The 21,247-nt window shown below is 37.1% G+C and overlaps 1 pseudogene; it reads right to left on the bottom strand.

The window, feature by feature from the left end:
- Window positions 1-66: 66 nt before the first annotated feature.
- On the bottom strand, window positions 67-2,683 carry LOC144240246 (protein kinase C-binding protein NELL1 pseudogene; annotated as a pseudogene).
- Window positions 2,684-21,247: the final 18,564 nt, after the last annotated feature.

Here is a 21,247-nt window from a genome sequence, read left to right as displayed (position 1 = left end):
CCCCCCCCCCCCCCCCCCCCCCCGACAACACACACACTAACTTTTGTTCTTCATCATATTGGATGGTCATTTTTGTCCATTTTTCTCCCATGATGATGATTCCATTTTATATACTTCAATTATGAAAATACTCCAATCCACACGATAACATACATTTCCATTCTTGCATGCTCAGGTTCTGCAGGGAGATCCGGCCATGTTCACACTGAGCTGCTAAGCCTCAAAATGCCACCACCGTCAGACAAGTTTTTCTGATAGCATAGGCAGTGTCATCAGCTAGGCAGGGGTCACTGGCTCAGTGGGGAAAACAATGCCTTTCCAAGGTGGCTATACTTATAGCTCAATTTGGAGCAACTGAGTGGCCGGTAATCTAATTCTCCTTCCAGACACTGGCACTGCTGGCAGCTCTGAGTCCAACTGTCTCCACTTTGATACAGCTTGTGTCCATTTCGATCTAAATATTGACTCATGACACTGGTGTCACACTTTGGGCAACAGAAAAGGTCAATGTTTGGATTCAAGCAATCACAAGCTGTCTACTGGCAGAGTATCTTTCGGTCCACACGGGAATGGAGAGAACACCTGTTTTCTTTCACAGTCCACACCTGCCCTTGCACTTCAGTCCTCCTCCATGTAGGCAGGCACCAGAGCAGGAGGGCCCAGAAAGACAGAGGCAGTCAAACCCCCCTGCCAGGTTGATGGAGGCAGAATCATTCCAACAGGTATAAGTTCTTAAGGCACATTCATCAATGCCAATACAGGTCTCCTCAGACAGTTGAATAGGTCCCATCATCATAAAAACCACTTCTGCACTCACAGTGGTACTACCCTGGCTGGGTAACACAGCAGGAATAATTGTGGCACTCAATGGTTTCCCCTGTACATTCATCAATATCTTTTTCTCAGTGGCTTCCTATGAATCCAGATGCATTTGTTAAGAGCCACAGATATTCTGTATTTGCTGTCCTCCTGGCAGGATGCTCTGCAGATGGTCCCATTCCCCACATAACCCAGTTTGCAGGTGCAGCTGTGTCTTGGCCAGCGTTGGTGCAGATGGCATTCTCATCCCAGTTGCGCTGCCTGCCCATGGCCACATTCATCATACTCTGTACAAGAGAAGTCATCCACATGAATGTATCCCGGGACACAGTCACAGTGATATAAGCTGCGCAAGTTTACACACACAGTATTGGCATGACAGTAATGCATCTTAGCTGCACACTCTTCAATACTTTCACAGCAGTCAGAATCTTTCTGGATAGAAATATAATCATTCTCACACTCACAAGTAGCTTTTGTGTTCTAGTTTTTGCACTGTGAGTTTTCATCACATTTAGATCCTTCTGCACAAAAGTTATAACCTCTACTGCATGTGATTCTTTTCTGAGCAGTTCAAAGGAGGGCATGCTTCTGTAGTTCTTTACTGAAACTCCACCTCAGCATTCCCCACAGCTTTTTAGCTAAAATCCGCTGACTTTCTGCAAGGACTTTTGCTCCACAGACACATTTTGGTCAGCAGACTTTACAGCACTGAACAGCAACATGCATGAGGAGGGTTCCTGGGGAACAACAGAGAAGGCTAGGACAGCACATCCTTCAACATTCCACAGCACCTTGTCTGCATGTGCAGTTCCTGTAGTGATCACCATCAACCCAGGAGACTTGGTGCCAAATGAGTGGTCCACTCATTTGGCAGGTCTTCTCGCAATGACAGTTTTCCAAATGACTAAGTCTTGTTGCTGCATAATTTAGTTTTGTAGGCATCTTGGCCAAAAGCCTCTGTAAGTACACTATTCTTTGCACCACGCCTAAGGAATCACTGCAAGTTGGCAAGGGTGATTCAGGTTCCCACACTGTGTTATGTATCCATTTCGCATAAAGATGATATTCTCATCCCAGATGATTCCTTTGAATAGATCATGCTTTTGGTTTTGCTGACAAATGCGATCTTGTGCCACTGTCCACCTGCCATCCAGTACAGAAAGGTTTCAGTCCTGGGCTTCCTCTTATGTTTACAGTGGTATCAGATCTATCTCTGAAACCATTGCTCTTCAATTCAAAATAGCTGTGTTCCAGTTCTCAAACGGACAGTGTCACTCCTAAAGCTAATGGTTTCTGCTGCACAGTGGCCAAGAAGAATAACTCTTATTCCAGAACAGCTGACTCAATTTCTTACTCATACGAGGGGCTGCATGGATCTGTCTTTGTACACCTTGCCTTCTCCAGGTTTCCTCAGTTCATGTCCCCTTCCTACACCTTCAAAGTCAGCAGTGTAGCATCTTAGAATCTCTGCTTCTATCTTCATGCTATACTTCTCTTTATCTTGTCTTCCCTGTTTCACAATAGTTTCCAGTTTCCAGTTTCATCCAGAACATTCTCAGAGAATGTGTACACCCCTATTTTTGGCAGAATATCTGATCATTCCATCAGGGTCAGTCAGAAGGACAAAATCAATGTAGGTATTTTGAACAAAAATAGGGTTCAACATTGGGAATGAAGGACTTACCAAACCGTCCAAAGGGCCAGGAGAGCAAATGTCAGGGAAGTCCCTGCAAGCTTTCAGGAAATCTAAAAGTGCAAGAACATCAGGAAAGCTGCTTCCATTGACTTTAGCTGCTTTACCAAAGTAAGTGTTTTTCAGGAGGATGTTTGGAAGCCACTGGTAAAACTTCACATTAACCATCTCCAAGTCTTCACCTGTCTTCCTGTGGCTGCCAGTGAAGAAATAGGGATTTTTTTTTTCCTTTTTATATTTTGAGGAAAAACCTCTCATGAGAGAATCTAACCTGAAACCCGCTGGTGAGGGATTCTGGCAAATGTAATTCCCAGGATCCTTCCCCACAATGAAAGGGAGAATATAGAAAGTGGGGAGGCATGAAGTTAAGTTGAAATATACAACCACACATATTGTTGGTTCTGAGATAAAATATTGTATGGCTATTAGCCTCAAATACTCAATTTTAATTTTGTACTCCTCCCAAAATTTTCATTTAGATTTCTAACATTTATATCCTGAATTGTTTCTTTCACGAGAATCAGAGTGTACCGCAGGGAGTTCAAAGGCTACTAAGCCCTAGAAAAGTATTGAGAGACTGAATATACAAATGGAAAATAGACCATATATAAAAATAGAACTTTGACCCACAACATTCAGCAACTTGCCCAGGAAACCAACCCCTTTATGTACAATAAACAACCCAGGAAGCCAGTCAACTTTAAGTCAGACTATAGGAAGCCAGATTGCTATCTCTAGTGACAATCTAGAATGCTAAATAATAACTTCTGTAACAATCAGCCCCAAATGGCCAGGACTTGATTGATAACTGACAGCTTCCCTACTTTTTGTCCCCACGTTCAATTTAGGACAAAGCAGAGAAAGTCAAGCACACACCCTTAACCAATCACATAAGATGCCCCACTTCTAGTTAACCTGCCTACAGCTTCCCCTTTACAACAACCTCCAATCAGGACACACCTGAAGTCTTTCCTTTTTTTTCACTCTGAAGCTTCCCCAACTTTTCATTTTTTATTTGGTTGATTTTATTTATTTCTATAGTACTGATCAAGCTAGGATTTGATCTAAAAAGAAACTGCATTTTGCATGGGAAATACTGCATGAATTTCTAGGCACCAATTTTCTCATATATAGCAGGTACTCAGTGCCTGAGTTCTGGAATCAGAAAACCAGACTTCATCTTGTATCATTTTCACTGTCTAGCTGTATTCTTTAGGGTTGTTAAAAGGATTAAACTAGGTGATGGCTATGAACTGCATTATCTAATTTTGTACTATCATTTTCTTCTCTTTCCAATATCATGACCTTCAGCCTGTTCTGCACATAAATTTCCCCTTAATTCATCATCCTTCCTCCATCTGATCCTTCCTTCAGCTCATCTAACAAGAAGCAACCAAATAAACCTTTCTCAATTGCTATCATCTCAGTCCCCTACTCAAAAAACCCCAAGGCCTTTAAAGACATCCATAACTTATCTTTCCACATGTTCTCACACTCTATCTTACAAGAATGACCTTCCAGGCTAGCCATATACACATATTCACTGATCTAGAAATATCCCACAAAATCCCATGCAAATTACCACTTCCCCTCCATTGCTCATTCTGAAACAAACCACACCTTCTTTCTCAATATCTGAATCTTACATTTCATTTACAGTCCAGCTCAAATCCTCTCTCCCCCATTAGGTCTTATCAGACAATTGCATTCCACAGTGATTTCTTCCTCCCCAAAGTCCTAAAGCTTTTATTAGATTCACTAAATCATATTCTGGTTTGAAATAGATATAACTTTTCATGTATGTGTATTAAAACCTCAATGAGACAATAATATTCTGAGGCAGGGCCAGTAGTTTATTCTTTTTTGGGTATTGACATATACGTAAGCATAAGAACAATAATTGTTATTCAGAACTATGGTTCTGTTGCTGTGCTGAACACTTCATTTTATCTGATTTAACTCTCTCCAGAACTCTTGAGGGAGAGACTGTAATTAGTTTCTTATCAGGCAAGAAAATTTAAGCACAGAGAGGTTGAGTTATTTGCCCAAGTTCACAGGATTAGTAAGATGAATTTGAACCATGTAGGTATCTCTGACTCCACAGCTTATGCTATTAATAACATTTTGTGGATTGATTAACCTACTACTGCTTTATGAAATCTTACCAGACATGCATATAAATTTTCTTTCTTTCTTTCCAATGTCCCCTTGGGAAACACAAATATGGGATTCATTTTAGAGATTATATATTTCCACAATAGAATCAATTTCCAAGACATTTTTCTTTAATCTGTGATAGAAACTTTGAAGTAATCAGAAAGGCATCAAAAAGTACATTTACTGGGGCACCTGGGTGGCTCAGTCAGTTAAATGGCCGACTTTGGCTCAAGTCATGATCTCGCAGTTCATGGGTTCAAGTCCCATGTCAGGCTCTGAGCCTGTTTCGAGTTCCATGTCTCCCTCACTCTTTGTCCTCCTCCCCTATTTACTCTCCTTCTCTCTCTCAAAGGTAAATAAACATAAAAAATTAAAAAAAAATACATTTCCTTAGACATGTAGGTTATTCAGAATTGAGAGATTACAGAAGAAATCATATAAGGCCATGCAACATCTATTTGCCATTCATTCCTATTTTGAGCAGAATTTGGGTGCCACTATTCACTGCTGGGTTTTAGAATACATGTTCTAGGTCCCAGCTGAAAAGAATAATAGTTGTTACTTACAGCATTTCAGTAATATATGAAGATCTAAACTAATGTAAAATTTCAAATATTGAATATTCCATAAAGTTTTGTGAGAGAATATTTTTGGCTTTTGATTCATTTGCTATTTACTTGTCTCTTCCAATAATTTTGGTATACAACAATGTTTAAAATGGTGTGGGGTGGAGCATATCGGCAGGCTCTATTGGAAGAGCATGTGGCTCTTCGAGCATGTGACATCTCCGAGTCATGAGTTCAAGCCCCACGTGGGGTGTAGAGATTATTTACATAAATAAAATGTAAAAATAATAAAATAAAATAAAATGATATGAAGAGGTAAAACCATGGTGAGGTTGGAAAAAATATCTTACAGTTTTAAATTCTTTAATCACAGAAGTATACGAACTTCTTGAGTCTTACTGAATTAAAACAAACAAACAAAAAACAACACTACCTAATTTTAAACCTGACCTCAATTCAAGAATGTTAAACTGACTTGGCTCTTTCTGCAATGCATGGAAAGAAAAGGAAATCCTGACAAAGAAATTCTAATTCAAAAAGGGTAATGTTAAACAAAGATCTTTCTCAAAGGTATAAAGAGGCCATATCTTTATTTTATTCTTGTTTGCTCAATAAAAATACAAATGTATGGAAAGGAAATGAAAATTTCAATCAACATTCACTGGTAATTAAAAGCAATTGTAGTCCTCAGGCTGTTTCTTTCCAATATGATCCAGTGATCAGAAGGAATTGGAAATGATTACATTTTAACTAGAAACACATTTCTGTCCAGAACTGAGCTTCGAAGCATGAAAAAGGCACAGTGGTGGCCCCTGTTTGTGTTTCCATCTGGGGCTCTAATTTGAACTTCAGTGATTATTCTGCCAGACTTCTGGCTGTGCAAAGATCCAGAAAGTCAAAGCCAGCATATTCTTGTATGCTGTTTCATGCAAAAAAATAAAATTGCACCAATTACCATGTTTGCATTTTGTAGAATGGCTCTATTTAAATCGATTATAGGTTAAACAAGAGCGTTTGTAAAATTCACAGCTCAGAGTTAATCTGGCTTTATTCCAGGGCACCCGAATCTGAAATGTGATTGCAAGCACTCTTGGAAAAAAAAATAGTTAGCAATGGCCTGTAATAGAAAACAGTCCGGAACAATTAAATTTGGCTTGATTTTCAAATTAAGAAATTCATCCCATGGTTGGCCTTTTATTTGAAAGATTTCTTCAAATTCCATTAAAAATGCTCATCTTTTTCTGATATTCAGTTAGTGCTTCGAAAATGACATCATCAAAAAATGACATCATCATCAGTGATAAGGATAGACGGAGTAAAAAAAATAATGCCTCATGACTGGAATCACTTGGTCAAAGAGAGCACCTGAAAGCTGCAGCATTTTCTCTGTCTTCACAGCTCCTAACACTGGGAATTCTGCTTTCTGTGGCCAGAAAGAACGGTGAAGTCACGGAAGTCTTGAGGGGGAAAAGATAACTCTGTGGCCCCTAAAGACTTACTATGTTTGACATGAAATGTACAGCTCTTTTATTTTCTTATTCTAAACACATGTGAGTCTTTTTGATCAATGAATCTCTGCTCCTGATTCTTATCCTGAGGATCTAGTTGTTACTTAGAATTTTTATGTAAAGTTTTTAAAGGAGATGATGTCATTCTTGGGGTTTTCAAAATTTCTTTACAAGGTATGAAAACTGAATGCCTATAACATAACAAAGTAAGATCCTCCTACCTCTGTCTATAATCATTCAATGATGTTTTATTATCAAAACACTTTCCTCAGGAAGATAAAGGGGACAGCTGCTCTAATAGGAAAAGCAGATTATGATTCACAGGAACAAGTCAGATGCTCTCAAATGGCATATTCTTTTCATTCATTTTATTGCATACCTACATAATGTTTCCTATATTCCAGGTACCATTCTCAACACTTTACAAATACTAATTCATTTAACCCATATATCAACACTGTAAAGCAGGTACTATTATTAACCCCATTTTATAGATGGGACAGAGAGGTTAAGTAACCTGCCTAAGATCACACAGTTGGGGAGTCAAAATGTTGAAGCTCTGCGGTCCGTCTCATGTTTATAAGAAAGTCTGGTGGATTGAACAAGCACATGGGCCACACAGACCATCAATAAAAGCTGTTCAATGGCATGGGCTTTGAGAGTAAATGGTAAAGTCATTTTATATTTGGTTGTACCTTAAAAGTGGCTTTTCATGTTTGTCATGTAAAGGGTAAAATTTTCAAATGCTGCCATAAATCTCTAACTGTAAATGATGAAAAAAATATACATAAGTCAGATGATTTGTCTGTCTTTTCTTATTAGCATGTGATAGCAAGTCTAGATCTTTATAATGCTAAGATTAAAATAGAAAGAAAATTATATAGAGAGATATAAATATCTATATATATCTCAGTACCATTTACGTAAGTGTTTTACAAGTACATATACAAAACCAAAGAAGAATACGCGGCAAACACATTAAAAGCATTTAAATAAACAAGAGCAGAGCTTACAGGGACCATTAATCATAGACTAAGGTTTGTGATTAACTCAACTCCCTGCCCCCAAGGTCTGTAGTGGGGAGAAAGCATTTATCTGTTTATCCATGCATGCAAAGAGTCCTCTTATCTATGTATGCATTCATGCCAACAAGGGAAAGTGAGACTGTTTTCAGTGTTGTTGATACTCATTAGATTATTTTATTATATAACAATTATTAACTTTAGATAGCAGCAGTTCTCCCAAAATTTAAATTTGGAATAATTTACATTATGTAAATTATTAAGGACTCTAAACAGTTCATAGTCTAAAGAGATATGTCTATATCAATTTATGTCTATTAATACTTATGTTAGAAATTAAGACTGAGAGCATTTAAATATTAATTTAAAAATAACAGGGACAGCCTTTTTACATATCAATAAAAAAACCTATTTTTAATGAAAAATAACAATTATTTTCCAAAATAAAAAATCTGGGAGGATTTTTACACATTTTTGCAAATATCTTTGATATTTGAATTAACTAAAGATAGTTGGACCCATATATCTGCTTCTGCATTCTGTGTTTGCTGCATGTTGCTTTGGTTGACGTATATAAAGAAAACCTGGCCTCACACAGATGTGCAGTTTGGAAAAAAAGAACATTTTAATAGCCTTTCAGAAAATTGTGGATTTTTTTGATATGATAGTAAAACTCTACAAGTTGTTAATGATTATTGCAATGTGGAATCAGAAACCACATCAATGAACTTTTCATACTGTGTTATATTAAAATTCACCAGTATATGTTACACTTTGACTGGATCTTTTATACTTACATGCTTTGTAACAGCATGCATCCATCACTTGAAAATTACTGGTTCACTGAATTATGCAGATCTTCCAAATATGGACACATTTCATTAAGCAATATCAAAATATCACATTTGGTAATATCCATGTAATATATGCAAATCTCATCCTCAAAGTCCCTTTTAAATTTGGGGAAACTTCAAGCTCACAGTTATAGATACCAATTTTTCCAAAATTCGAATTTTCATTTGAAAGCTTAAATGTTATCATTGGCACCTAATAACAGTAATTTTCCTTAAAGTGACATGCCCACTTCATTCATTGTTGATAAAATGATAGCCTGTAGACATTCTTTTATGTGAAAATGTTATTCAGCTTGCAACTCAAACACTGAGTTTTCCTTTAGACAACTATTATACTTTGGTGTGCAGAAGAAGTACTTAACATGCATGGAATATTTATAAGATATATACTCAAGGGCTGGAATTTCATAAATTTTCACTACTCTGTCAAGGACATTAGTAAGTAAGACATCTTTTGTAACAATGAGTACATGGTTATAAAGAACACAATGTCTGGTACTATCTACTTGATTCCTGTAAAGACACCAGCAGATTTCCCTACCACCAGGACATACTTAATAGAAGATAACATCTTAGTATCATTATGAAAATAGTTTTGATGTTACAGGAGCCTCAGGGATCCAGAGACTGTGCTGCTACTCTACAAATTCGAACTCAACACCTAAAGAAAGACTTTACATCCTAAACATATCCTAAAACACCTAATGAAATCTGAATCAGGTACTTCCTGAATCTCAAATAAGAAGGACTTCAGAGTTTTCAGGACCATATGTTCCTTAATTAATCTTATTCACCTTAGTGATATTTGCAGCATTGATTTTTAAAAAGATAAACATTTAAGTAAATTTTCAAACTTTCTTAACTTCCTTTTCCCAAGGATTTCATAGTTTCACCAATGAGATTTCCAGTTAAGTCAGTGAACAATTCTTTTGCTTTATGGCTTATTCAGAAGGTAGTTCTGAGGCTGTTTCAGACCTGAGCTGAGTCACTGATCAATACTTAATCAACCCACACACTACAATTCACTAAATCAGTTTTTTGGAGTTGTCCATCCAATTCTGGTTCCCAGTACATCCCTACTGCATTAAACTCTGCAGAAACATTACCACAAGTGTTCTAGTCATTGCCCTTGAACCACATCTTGAAATTGGTACTCTGAGGATATTTTCTGTGTTTCTACACCCTCCTCCTCACCACCCACTCATTTCTTTCAGTGGTTATGGGACGTTCTCTTTTAATATCAGCCAGGTAAGGAAAGCAACATATATAATTCATCAAGAACATAAATAAATCCCAATTCACATTTAGTCAGTAAACACTTCTTGGTAGCCTCACGAAGACACTGGACTGATAAAGAGGTTTTGGGAGTAAGGAGAAGAGCAGCAACATTATAAAGAAGATGAAGTTATAGTTCTTAGCCTCCATAAACTGAAAACATGTTTGAGAGGAACAGCTCAGCCCTCACATGAAAGAACAATAAAAATTTGAGGCGATATCCAATGAGAAGTCAAACGAGCAATACCAAGTCACTGCTGATCCTACAACTTCAGTATATGTGCTGCCGAAGCGAGCACTGATCCTACAACTTCAAACCAACTTCTGGTTGCATGGCCTTTGCACTTGATGTTCCTTCAGCCTGCAAACTTCTTCCCTCAGTTCTCCACACTTTACACATCTCTCTACTCAAATGTCACCTTAGCAGAGGGACTTTACCCTAGCTAAAATAAGATCCCCTATTACCTTATCCCATTTTATTTTTCTTCACAGGAGCTATGACTTCTGGTATATAATATATTTATTTATTTGTTTCATAGTGTCTGTTTCATTTCATTTTGATGTAGGTTCCCAAGGGCAAGGACTTAATTGTTCACTGCTATATCTCAGAGCCTAGACAGCTCCTGGTACATAATAGGACACAAGAAGTATTTGCTTATTGAATGAATAAATGAGTGAATGCTATAGCAGCTCAGAATGGGGAAAGGAGACCAGTGGCATTGACCATGTGGTAAGGAAGCAATTTCATAACCTAAGGTTTGAGCTGAGCCTTAAAGGGTATTTCCCATATGTAGGCTCAATGAGTATTCTACTTATCTTATAGAACTCAAATGAGATGCCATCTTCTCAAGCAAGCCTTGTTGGGGCTCCAGGACTGGGTGAATTGCCTCTGTTTTGGGGGTCCTATAATTCTCCATGTTCCCCCCTATGGTAGAGTTCACTCTAGTGTCTCTTACCTCCTGTTTACTTGACTGGCTGCCCCAATAAAATACTAGCTCTGGGATGATAGGGGCAGTGTCTTATTCATAGTTATATATTCAGCCATAGTACAAATCTTGCTACCCCCAATATACTATATGACTGCATAATCTTGTGAACTAAGCATAAAGCTCATGTAATGGAGTAGGAAAAACATAGTATGGACCAAATCATGGTTTGTGGAGCAGAGACATAGAGTTAGGGTTTTAAACCGAGAGATGCTGTGACAATCTATTGTCTTAGCAAGACCAATATGAGCATGTGTCCATGATGAGGCAAGTGAAAAAATAATTAGTCTGAGAGACAAATTATAACTAATTTGTTATATTATATATACAAAATATACAAATTTACAAACACAAAATTATATATACAAAATATAACATAATTATATAATTATGCTGAGAGAGCATATTTCAATGCTCTAGGCCCCAAAAAATAGAGGCCTGGACCTGCCTGGTGACAATGGGAAAGTTCAAAGGAAGGAACAAATGTAACAAAATGTTTTGGTCACTGATGTGATGTTAAGAGCAGCCAAAGATGAGTGCACATCTTAAACCTAGGTAACTATGGAAGGCTGATGCAGTCACTCTAGTTCATATTTCAAATTTTAAGCCTTTTGGGAAAAAAATTTGGTAAACCATTCACTGTAATGACATAATTTCTTTAAGTACAATTTCTTTCTTTTAGTATACTTAATGGTAGACTCTGTCAGAGTTCATTTATACAGCCTATACTCTGATATTAAGCTTTTAGACAAAACTTTAAAATTCTAAGATTAAATTTCTTTCCCGCTTGCTGACAGTTATCTATGAAAAGAAGTTAATTTGTAGGAGATAAAAGTAAAGATAATAAAATATTAAATTTCACACAATTCTTCTTTGGAAATATCACAGACTTCAGGGCTTCAAGAAACCTCAAAGCAGATAAAGCAAACAGGATTTCTCTCTCATGGGAATTATCTAAGGCTGCACATGGGCTCAGTGATTCATGGGCTGGGCTGAGGTGGGGAGTAAATGAGAGGAAATGGGACCACATGTACCAGTTCTTCTCTCTTCCTGCCTTAGAGGTCAGCTCTGGTGCCTTCTCTTTTGCAAATAAGAAAGTCGCAGTAAGCTAGAGGAAAGTGGTGAGCTACCCAAGGTCACATGGCTGATCAGAGACATAATTAGATCTGGAACTCAGAACTCATGACTTTCAGGTAAGAAGGCAGAGTAAAAACACATTTTTAAAACAGCACTTCTTGATAGGAATAGGTAAGTTTCAAAAACCAAGGAGCAACTTTGATTCTTTATATCTCCTCCTCGGCAAAGAGGAAAACAAGCAAAGAATAAGCAGAAGTATTTTCGAGGTGATAACAAGATATAGAAAATCGGAAATACTACAAAAATCCATGGGAAGAAGAGGTTCAAAGATAAGGTCCCAATTGGTTTCATTGTGTGAAAGTTTTTCCTTTGTATTCTGAATCTGGATCCCTATCATTGTTGCTTATATTTTTCTAAGCAAAACATATGAAATTTGGACTATAATATCAGACCTATTTTTACAATGCTTGGGACAGTTGCATTTTTAAGCTTCAGGCACGATAGATCCAGGGGTTCATATGACATCATCTTAATTTACTCTTGCTTTTCCTTCTTGTCTCTGCTTTTTTCTTTGATTCAGTTTTCAGATCTCTCCACATGGTAGCAAATCAGCCAGTATCCTATCTTCTCAACAGCCAAAGGTCTCTTTTTCAAAATTGCAACAAATGCCTCCCATATTGAATTTCATTAACTTTTATAATGTCATAGAGCCTTCTATGAACCAGTCATTGTGATGAAGGGACTGATAATTGACCAAACATCGTTCATGTGCCCACAGATGGAATGAGTAATTGCATTCAAATCTCATGGACCTTAGTGAGAAAGAACAGTTTTCCTAGAGAAAAATCAGTGCACTTTTATGATAAAAAGAGAAAATAGGTGCTGGGTACAGTGATGGCAGCTGTCTGGTATACCAGCTCAACCTAATTCAAGTCAAAATGTATCCCCCCAAACAAACATGTATTTGGAATTGGGCATGGAATGTTTTCATGAAATGAAGCAGTTATACAGATTTTGTTCTGTCTCTCTTCCTTCTTTTCCTCAATCTGCACATCCTTTCTGTTCTTTCTGAAATATTTCTTCAGCGTAAGCATAGTTTTTGCTTTCTTCTAACTTTAGCTTGTCAGGGCTTCAACTTGGTAATAGTGTCTCTCACTGTGCTCTTTCGGTTTCTGCACTATCTGCTAATTGCTTCATTCTCATTAGTTTTCTAATTCCAAATTCCTAAGAAAGGAAACTGATTGCTTAAAACCACCGTGTGTCCATGTCAAAGGTGATATGCCACAGGCTAGACATTACAGTCTATGGATTGCCTACCAATCCAGTGCTAGTTCTTATTCTAATCAACTTAATGAGGGTGGGAAAAAATGTTCTTAACCCCCAGGCCAGATCATAGGCAGTCGAATTTCCTTTAGCAAAGTGAGCTGGAAGAATAGCTTTTGTTACCAAACATAGTATGGACTTCCATAACTTTACTTTCCTACTTTTCAAACCAACTACTTTGCACCTACTACCCTCTCATCATCCACTCTCACCGCGTTCTTCCCTGGGAAAACATATGTGATCAAAAAAGGGACCGCTGTATTTTCCCAACCACAAATCCACTAACCCACATTCCTAAGGCTCTACCCATCAGTCGTGCTCTGAATCCCATCCCACTCCCCTTTCCAAGGATTTCCTCTAAACGTTATCAGTTTCCTAAAGTATATTATGTATTTTTCTATGTCTTTATTATCTGTGTCTTCCAACTTTTGTCTTTCCACTAGAAAATAAGCTCCTTAAAAAACCCAAAGAATCTTTATTTTCCACAAGTTTATAATATAGTATTAACAAATAAATGAGATGATGTTTGAGATTTACTCCAAAATAATCCAGTAAGTAGAAGGGAAGTGAATGGGGATGGAAAGGGAAATGAGAGATTGGACTTGTGTTGTTGGCTGTTGAAGCTGGGGGATGGGTCCACGTCAATTCATAATAGTTTTATCCCCACTTTGTATATGTTTGACAATTTCTATAACAAAACATTTTTAATAGTTATCTCAGTATCTTTATTCCATTTTCTTTCAGTTCTTTCTGGAAAACTATAACATGACTCATGGAAATAAAGAACTATGAAAATCCCCTTTCAGAACAGTCTGAAATCTTAATGAACTCTATAAGCATTAAATCTTCTCTGCCCTCCATCAGTTATTTAAAAAGAAGACTATTTCACACATCAATTGATATGAAATATTTATATAATGGACCTTTGACTAGAAGATTTGATTTTGTATGAGGGAAATACAATAATTGAGTTAGAAAAAATATGGATTAAAAAAAACCAGATTGTTTTGAGATGAGTTTTTCCCTAAGGTAACATTCTATTAATTTGACTCTCAGAAGGACTAGGGTATCTTATACTACTTGCCAAACATTTGTCAATGTATAGTGACTAAAATTTTGATTTTTTTTCCTGTGCAGTGAAAACAATAGGATATCTTCTTTAGACCTAAATCAACCTCCAAATCCTTCTAATCTTATTTCCTACAATAAGCCTGTCATCTGTCCAATGTCTGAGCTGACAATTGCTTGGCCTTTCCCAACCAAATAGGCTGACATCATCATCTTAAATCATGAGTAGATCTTAATTCTCATAGGTAACTATAAGAATAACATGATTCAAAAGAATGTACACACTGCAGCAACAAAGGATAACTAAAACAAACTTTACACAGTTCCAAATTTCTAGTGAGCAGAAAAATAAAGACAACACTTAACAAATAAAAGATAAAATAGAAGTAGGCTATTACCACCACCAAGTTCATAGAAACTCCTAAAAATTGCGTATCATGTCCAAATGAAGGCAGAAATATATTTTTTTCAAATATGGAGACTAAGTACATGCACATATGTGTGTATGTTGTCATAGTAAAGGCAATATCACAGAATCCCTGAGAGCTCTGTTATGATTTATGCTCAAAAATTCTTAGAAAGGCAATGCTCCTATGCTACTTTATAAGAAATACAATAATATGGTTGATAGCCATACATCCAGAGATCTGAGAGCTTGGGTTCAATTACCAACTTTAATATGAACTAACTGTGTGGCTTGGGGTATATTATTTATCTTTCCTGCTCTTCAACCTTATAGAAATGAAATTATTTAGCCTTATGTCATAATATCACCTTCTTCCCAGGTTTTCATGAAGATTTTTTTGATGGAGTACTTAATGAATGAACTACACACAGCACAGCATTGGTAATGATTCATAGCACTTGGTGCATAGTTACTAAAGGGAAAGGCCCTGTCACACTGACATTTTCAGTCATTATATTTGGGTTGAAACTCTTCTTGTCAATACAACTTTTGGGAACTACAGTGGATATGCTCATTTTCCAGCCCATCATCCAATGATTCTTTTCTCCATAGCAGAATCCTGGCCTTTGATGGGGAACATTCTCAACTGGAGTAAAAGATGACACTTCCCAACCTCCTTTGCTGCTGGGAGTGGCTACCCACCTATGTTCCATGCAATGACAATCAACTAGAAGTTTGTGGCACTTCCAGAAAATTTTATTGAAGGTGTGTTGGCCTCTCCTTCTTCTCCATCCTGCCTTCCGGAATGTGGATGTGATGGCTGGAACTAGGTGCCACCTGGACCATGATGTCATGTACTGAGTATGGCAGAGTAGCTGGACAGGGGTCCAAAGCCTGTATAACTCTGGAGCTGCCTTATCAGCCCAGGACTTCTCACTTACAGATCTCCTCATGTGGGTGATAAAGTTTTGGCTGATTTTAATCATGACGTTTTTGTTTTGATTTGTTGCATTATTTTTCTTGTTGATTTGTCTATTACATACAGTCAATCAAGCCCTCTATTTATTTTTTAATGCTTATTTTGAGACAGAGAGCAAGCAGGGGAGAGGCAGAGAGGGAAGGAAGAGAGAGAATCCCAAGCAGGCTCTATGATGTCAGCACAGTCCAACATGGGGCTTGAACTCACAAACTGTGAGATCATGACCTGAGCTGAAGTCAAGAGTTGGACGCTTAACCAACTGAGCCACCCAGGAATCTCCAACCAAGCCCTTTAGATATGGTCAGAGACAACAAACACTGGCTGAGAAAAACATTTTTTTTTCTTTCATAGTTTATTGTCAAGTTGGTTTCAATATAACACCCAGTGCTCATCCCAACAAGTGCCCTCCTCCATGCCCATCACCTCCCTTACCCTCTCCCCCACCCCTATCAGCCCTCAGTTTGTTCTCAGTATTCAAGAGTCTCTCATGGCTTGCCTCCCTCCCTCTCCCCAACTACTTTTTCCCCTTCTCCCCCCAACCATGGTCCTCTGTTAAGTTTCTTCTGCTCCACTTATAAATGAAAACATGTGGTATCTGTCTTTCTCTGCTTGACTTATTTCACTCAGCATAACACCCTCAAGTTCCATCCACATTGCTACACATGGCCAGATTTCATTGTTTCTCATTGCCATGTAGTATTCCATCGTATAGATAAACCACATCTTCTTGATCCATTTGTCAGTTGATGGACATTTAGGCTCTTTCCATGTTTTGGCTATTGTTGAGAGTGCTGCTATGAACATTGGGGTACATGTGCCCCTATGTGTCAGCACTCCTGTAACCCTTGGGTAAATTCCTAGCAGTGCTATTGCTGGGTCATAAGGGTGTTCTATTGTTAATTTTTTGAGGAACCTCCACACTGTTTTCTAGAGGGGCTGTACCCGTTTACATACCCACCAACAGTGTAGGAGGGTGTCCTTTTCTCCACATCCTCGCCAGCATCTAGAGTCTTCTGATTTGCTCATTTTAGCCACTCTGACTGGCGTGAGGTGGTATCTCAGTGTGGTTTTGATTTGTGAGAAATATATTTCCTTTGTCAATGTCTGTGAAGAAACACAGACTTGTAGAAGATGCTTATCTGAGACTATGACAGATTAAAAACATATCAAACAAGTAAAGAAATAAAGGAACACAATTTTGGGAGGATTATGAAAATCAATATATGGATAAGAACCAACATTAATATATAACAGTGTAAATAGTATACAGAAATTCTTTGGAGAATTGAGACAAAAAAGGTAGATAAAGTGAAAAGAAACAACATCTGGAGATATTGTTAATGGCTCTGGAGCGTGAGGAGAGGAAAAATTTATGCAATTCTTGGGGCTTGAGAATGAGCCAAAGTATTTTGGCAGTTGAGCACTGAAAGTCAGTAATCTATAATAAGTGAGAGCCACTACACCAAAATTGTTCCTAGAATGAATCCACTCTGAATTTAATAAGGAAACATTCCCATCCATACTAAGAATTATTAATTTAATGGCAACCTTTCTTATTTTGTTTGTTTCACTGGTTATGGGTCAAGGCATGCAAGCTAATTTATGTTCTAAGAAATTGTTGGTTTTCTCTTTCATAATAGCAAATGCAAATATAATGCAATCAGCACTAAAAATCCCGTTTGTCTGGCTGACCTGGAATTGTCTATTAGAAGCTGATTGATGGGTCTCAAGTTGTGCTTTGTGTAGCAGCCAAAGCATGCAAAAACACTTGCCTCCACACTGTGGCTGATCTATCTCTTCGATAGTTGATTTTTTTAAAACAGATTTTTAATTGTGCAATATATCTCACATGCATGTGCAGCCCCTTGCTATTTTCTAGTTATATTCCAAAGCTATAAAGAACCTTCAGCATTCATCTGGTGTAGCCGCCTGGTTCAGGTAGAAGTCAAATTGAAAACACTGGGTGTGGTGATTGTCTACAAAGCTTTAAGGCAAAATTCCTCTATCACAGACCTCAGAACTAACTGAGCAGTCCAGTCTGTTATTTTACCTCTAAGCTTGCTAGAAGTTCTTCTTTATACAAAATTTAAAAATATACACAGTTTTAATATACTCCTTTCCTCTTGTTTGGTCTTCTGTGGACACAAGAAAAAATTGATCAGAGTCTTGATGGAAAGCCCTTCTTATTCTTGAAAACAAACCAGGTCATCCTTGATCTTCTTAAAGCTAAACAGCTTCAATTCTTTGACTTTTTTTCATATATCATTTGCATATTTGTGATTCTCTTCTCTGTATCTTTTCCAGTTTCTCTACACTCTTTTAAAGGTCTGTTCTCTCAAACTGGGCACATTGATCTAATAAGCATTTAATATGAAGTATGAAGGAAATATCATTTCCTATATATGGCATTAATATGTATTTTTAATATATATACATACATATGGATTTTGCATCCTTGGCACATGCATGTGTACACACACACATACACACACATGTAGACAAACACACATATACACTATATGGTCCATAATGGAGCCAAATCTGTTTCCTGATATACTTCTCTTTAGATAGTGGTTCCTGACCCATAACTGTGTTGATGGGTTTAAGAATACAATTGAGACTTCATCCTTTTTAACCTCTATTTTGGTTTTGTATGTGCTACCTGTGTATACTGTAACAAGAATGTTGTAAGCAGTACCTATGGTTTAGAAGTATTCAAACCAGTGTGGAAATTCTTTCTAGGGAGAGATAGGGAATACATAATATAAAACTGGTCTCTGAGAAAGTCTGATAAGTTATGATGAAGAGCTCCAAGATAACTGACCATTTACTATGTACCTAGCATAAGGTTGACCTAAATCTTGTAACTAGTGGAAGAGGTGGATACTTTACTTGATTTTTTTCAAAGAGAAAAATATGATACAAAGAAGGTAAGTAATCTATTTGAATTAACTGTGACTAGAGGAGGCAGGATTTTAACCCATGGCTACTTGACTCTTGGACTTGTGGTTTTAATCATTACATTAAAGTACCTACAAATATGGATATATCTAAAGAAAGGATAATTTGGGTAAAATCTCTCATCCTAGAGAAACTGAGAAAATCTAGACAGTCTATAAGAACCAAGCAACAGTAGGTGATTAATCAGTACAAAAGTTTCCATACAGCATTTGTCTTTAGCTCGAAATAGTTTAGTATTAATTCTAGAAGGAAGGTGTTCAGAAGCCACTTGGTTATTGTTTCACTGGTGACAGCAACTGATTTTTTAACATGAAAGTTGAAATGTGCTTGTGATTAATGTGGATGTGGACTTAGAACTGGCCTAGAACCAGATAAGAGTTGAGAAACAGTGCTATATAATAACAAGCACTACTTTTTTTAAAAGTAGACAGGTCTGCTTATACACATACAAAACCTATTTGGGATTTTATTTTTCAAATGTTCCCCAGATGGTTTGGCAAAGGAAAAGTGTATCTAGAGAAAAGATTGGAACAAGTGAGGCCAGATGTTAACAGAAAGTTAGGGTTGCCAGACTTACCAAATAAAAACAAATGATGCCCAATCATATTTGAATTTCAGTGAGATAACAAATATATATTTTTTAATGTAAGCATGTCCCCAAAATTACATGTACACTCAAAATTAAACTGCCAGGGCACCTGGGTGGCTCAGTTGGCTGTGTCCCACTTTTGATTTTGGTTCAGGACATGATCTATCCATTCATGGGTTCAAACCCTGCACCAGGCTCCACACTGACAGTGCAGAACCTGCTTGGGATTCTCTTTCCTTCCCGCTCTCTGCCGCTTCCCTTCTCTCTCTCACACACACATTCTCTCTCTCTCAAAATAAATTACGTTAAAAAAATGATAAGAGTTAAACTGACTTTGAAATCACAAGGCACAACTAAGCCAAGGTCCATTTAGGTACTAAACCTAAACCTGCTAAAATAGAAGATTTAAATAGGATCCAGAGCCTCTTAACATAATGAACAACCTGTCCAGGATGCAATAATAAAAAAAAATCACCTGCCACACCAAGAACCAAGAAAATCCCAAATTGAATGAGAAAAGACAATCAACTGACACCAACCTCAGCATGAGTCAGATGTTGGAATTATGTGATAAGGCTTTAAAGCAGCCATAATAAAAATGCTTGAAAAATCAAGTACAAATTCTCTTGAAATAAACGAAAAAAATGAAAATCTTAACAAAGAGATAATGTCAATTCTCTTCAGGAATATAGTCAGTGTATTTTTACACTAAATAGTATTATTCAGTGGATCATTTAAGATTTCTTCAAACAAAGACTTTGAAGTAAATATAATAACGGGAAATATAGCCAAAGTGATATGATATAGATTGATCACTCAAGTACAATGAATGCCCAATATAAGAGAAATGATATCTGGAAGGTCAAGTAAGGCATATAAGTTATCTGTACTTGTTTGAAATTCCTATTTTTAGAATATTAGTGCTAGAAACAAAAGAATGACTTCAACGTTATATGAACCTAAGCAGTCAATTCCTATTTGCCTTAAGGCCATTGCCAAGAATTTAGAAAAAAGATCAAATGTCAGAAGTCTCTAAAGAAGCTAAGCTTTCCAACTGTTGATCTACAATGGGAACTGAAGCATTACAGAGATATACAAAAGTTATTTTTTGAAGTCTTATGCCAAGTAGAAGTGAAATATTGTGAAGTCAACATAGGTGTAGTCTCTATATCCCCATCTACTAAGAAGACATGTGCTACAACAGTTGAACTGAACCACAATTAGCCAAGAGAAGTATTTGGTAACCAAAGATGTGATTAAAACAAATGTTTCCACTTTGGAAAAATTTCTAGACTTAATAGACATTATATAATACCAATAATTCTAGCAGGAGTTTACTGTGCACTTACTATGTACCAGACACTGTGTTAAGTATTTATTTGTGTTATCTCTTTTAATGCAGAAAGCAACTCCCATGGTAAATAGTATTCCCATTTTACACGAAGCCACACAGTTTACTTAATAAAACCTCATTTGCTTAATTTAACTTCTTATTAAATCCAAATCTCTGATTACTCTATAACTGCATCTCTTCAGCTGAACATGATCCCACTTTAAAATAATGACAGTGGACCTTAAGGGATTACTTGATGCTGGTAGCATTCACACTACATTTCCCTATGCCACTAATATTTATATTTGAAGGCAAACAGCTACAACTTCTCCTTCAACTTCCAACCCTTCCCTCCTATCCTCACTCTCAGCTGTACACTTTGCTTCCTGCTTTACTCAAAACATACAATCACAAGAGAAATTCTGAATCTGCACACTCCACCATCCCATTTATTACTATAGATGAACTGTGTGGTCTGTGTTCCAGAAGCTGTGTTCAAGAAGCAGACTATCCCTGTGTTCTATGTACCTTTTTCAAGTAATCCGTCTCCTTTTTCCTTAGACCTCACCCTCTCCTATTCAAGGGTATCCTCGAGAAATTTTCCCATTTCACACATGCATTATTATCT

The sequence above is a fragment of the Crocuta crocuta genome, unplaced genomic scaffold (assembly GCF_008692635.1).
Source record: "Crocuta crocuta isolate KB4526 unplaced genomic scaffold, BGI_CrCroc_1.0 scaffold176, whole genome shotgun sequence".
Lineage (NCBI taxonomy): Eukaryota > Metazoa > Chordata > Mammalia > Carnivora > Hyaenidae > Crocuta > Crocuta crocuta.
Note: the sequence above shows the minus strand (reverse complement) of the source record. Positions and strands in the feature narration are given on the sequence as shown.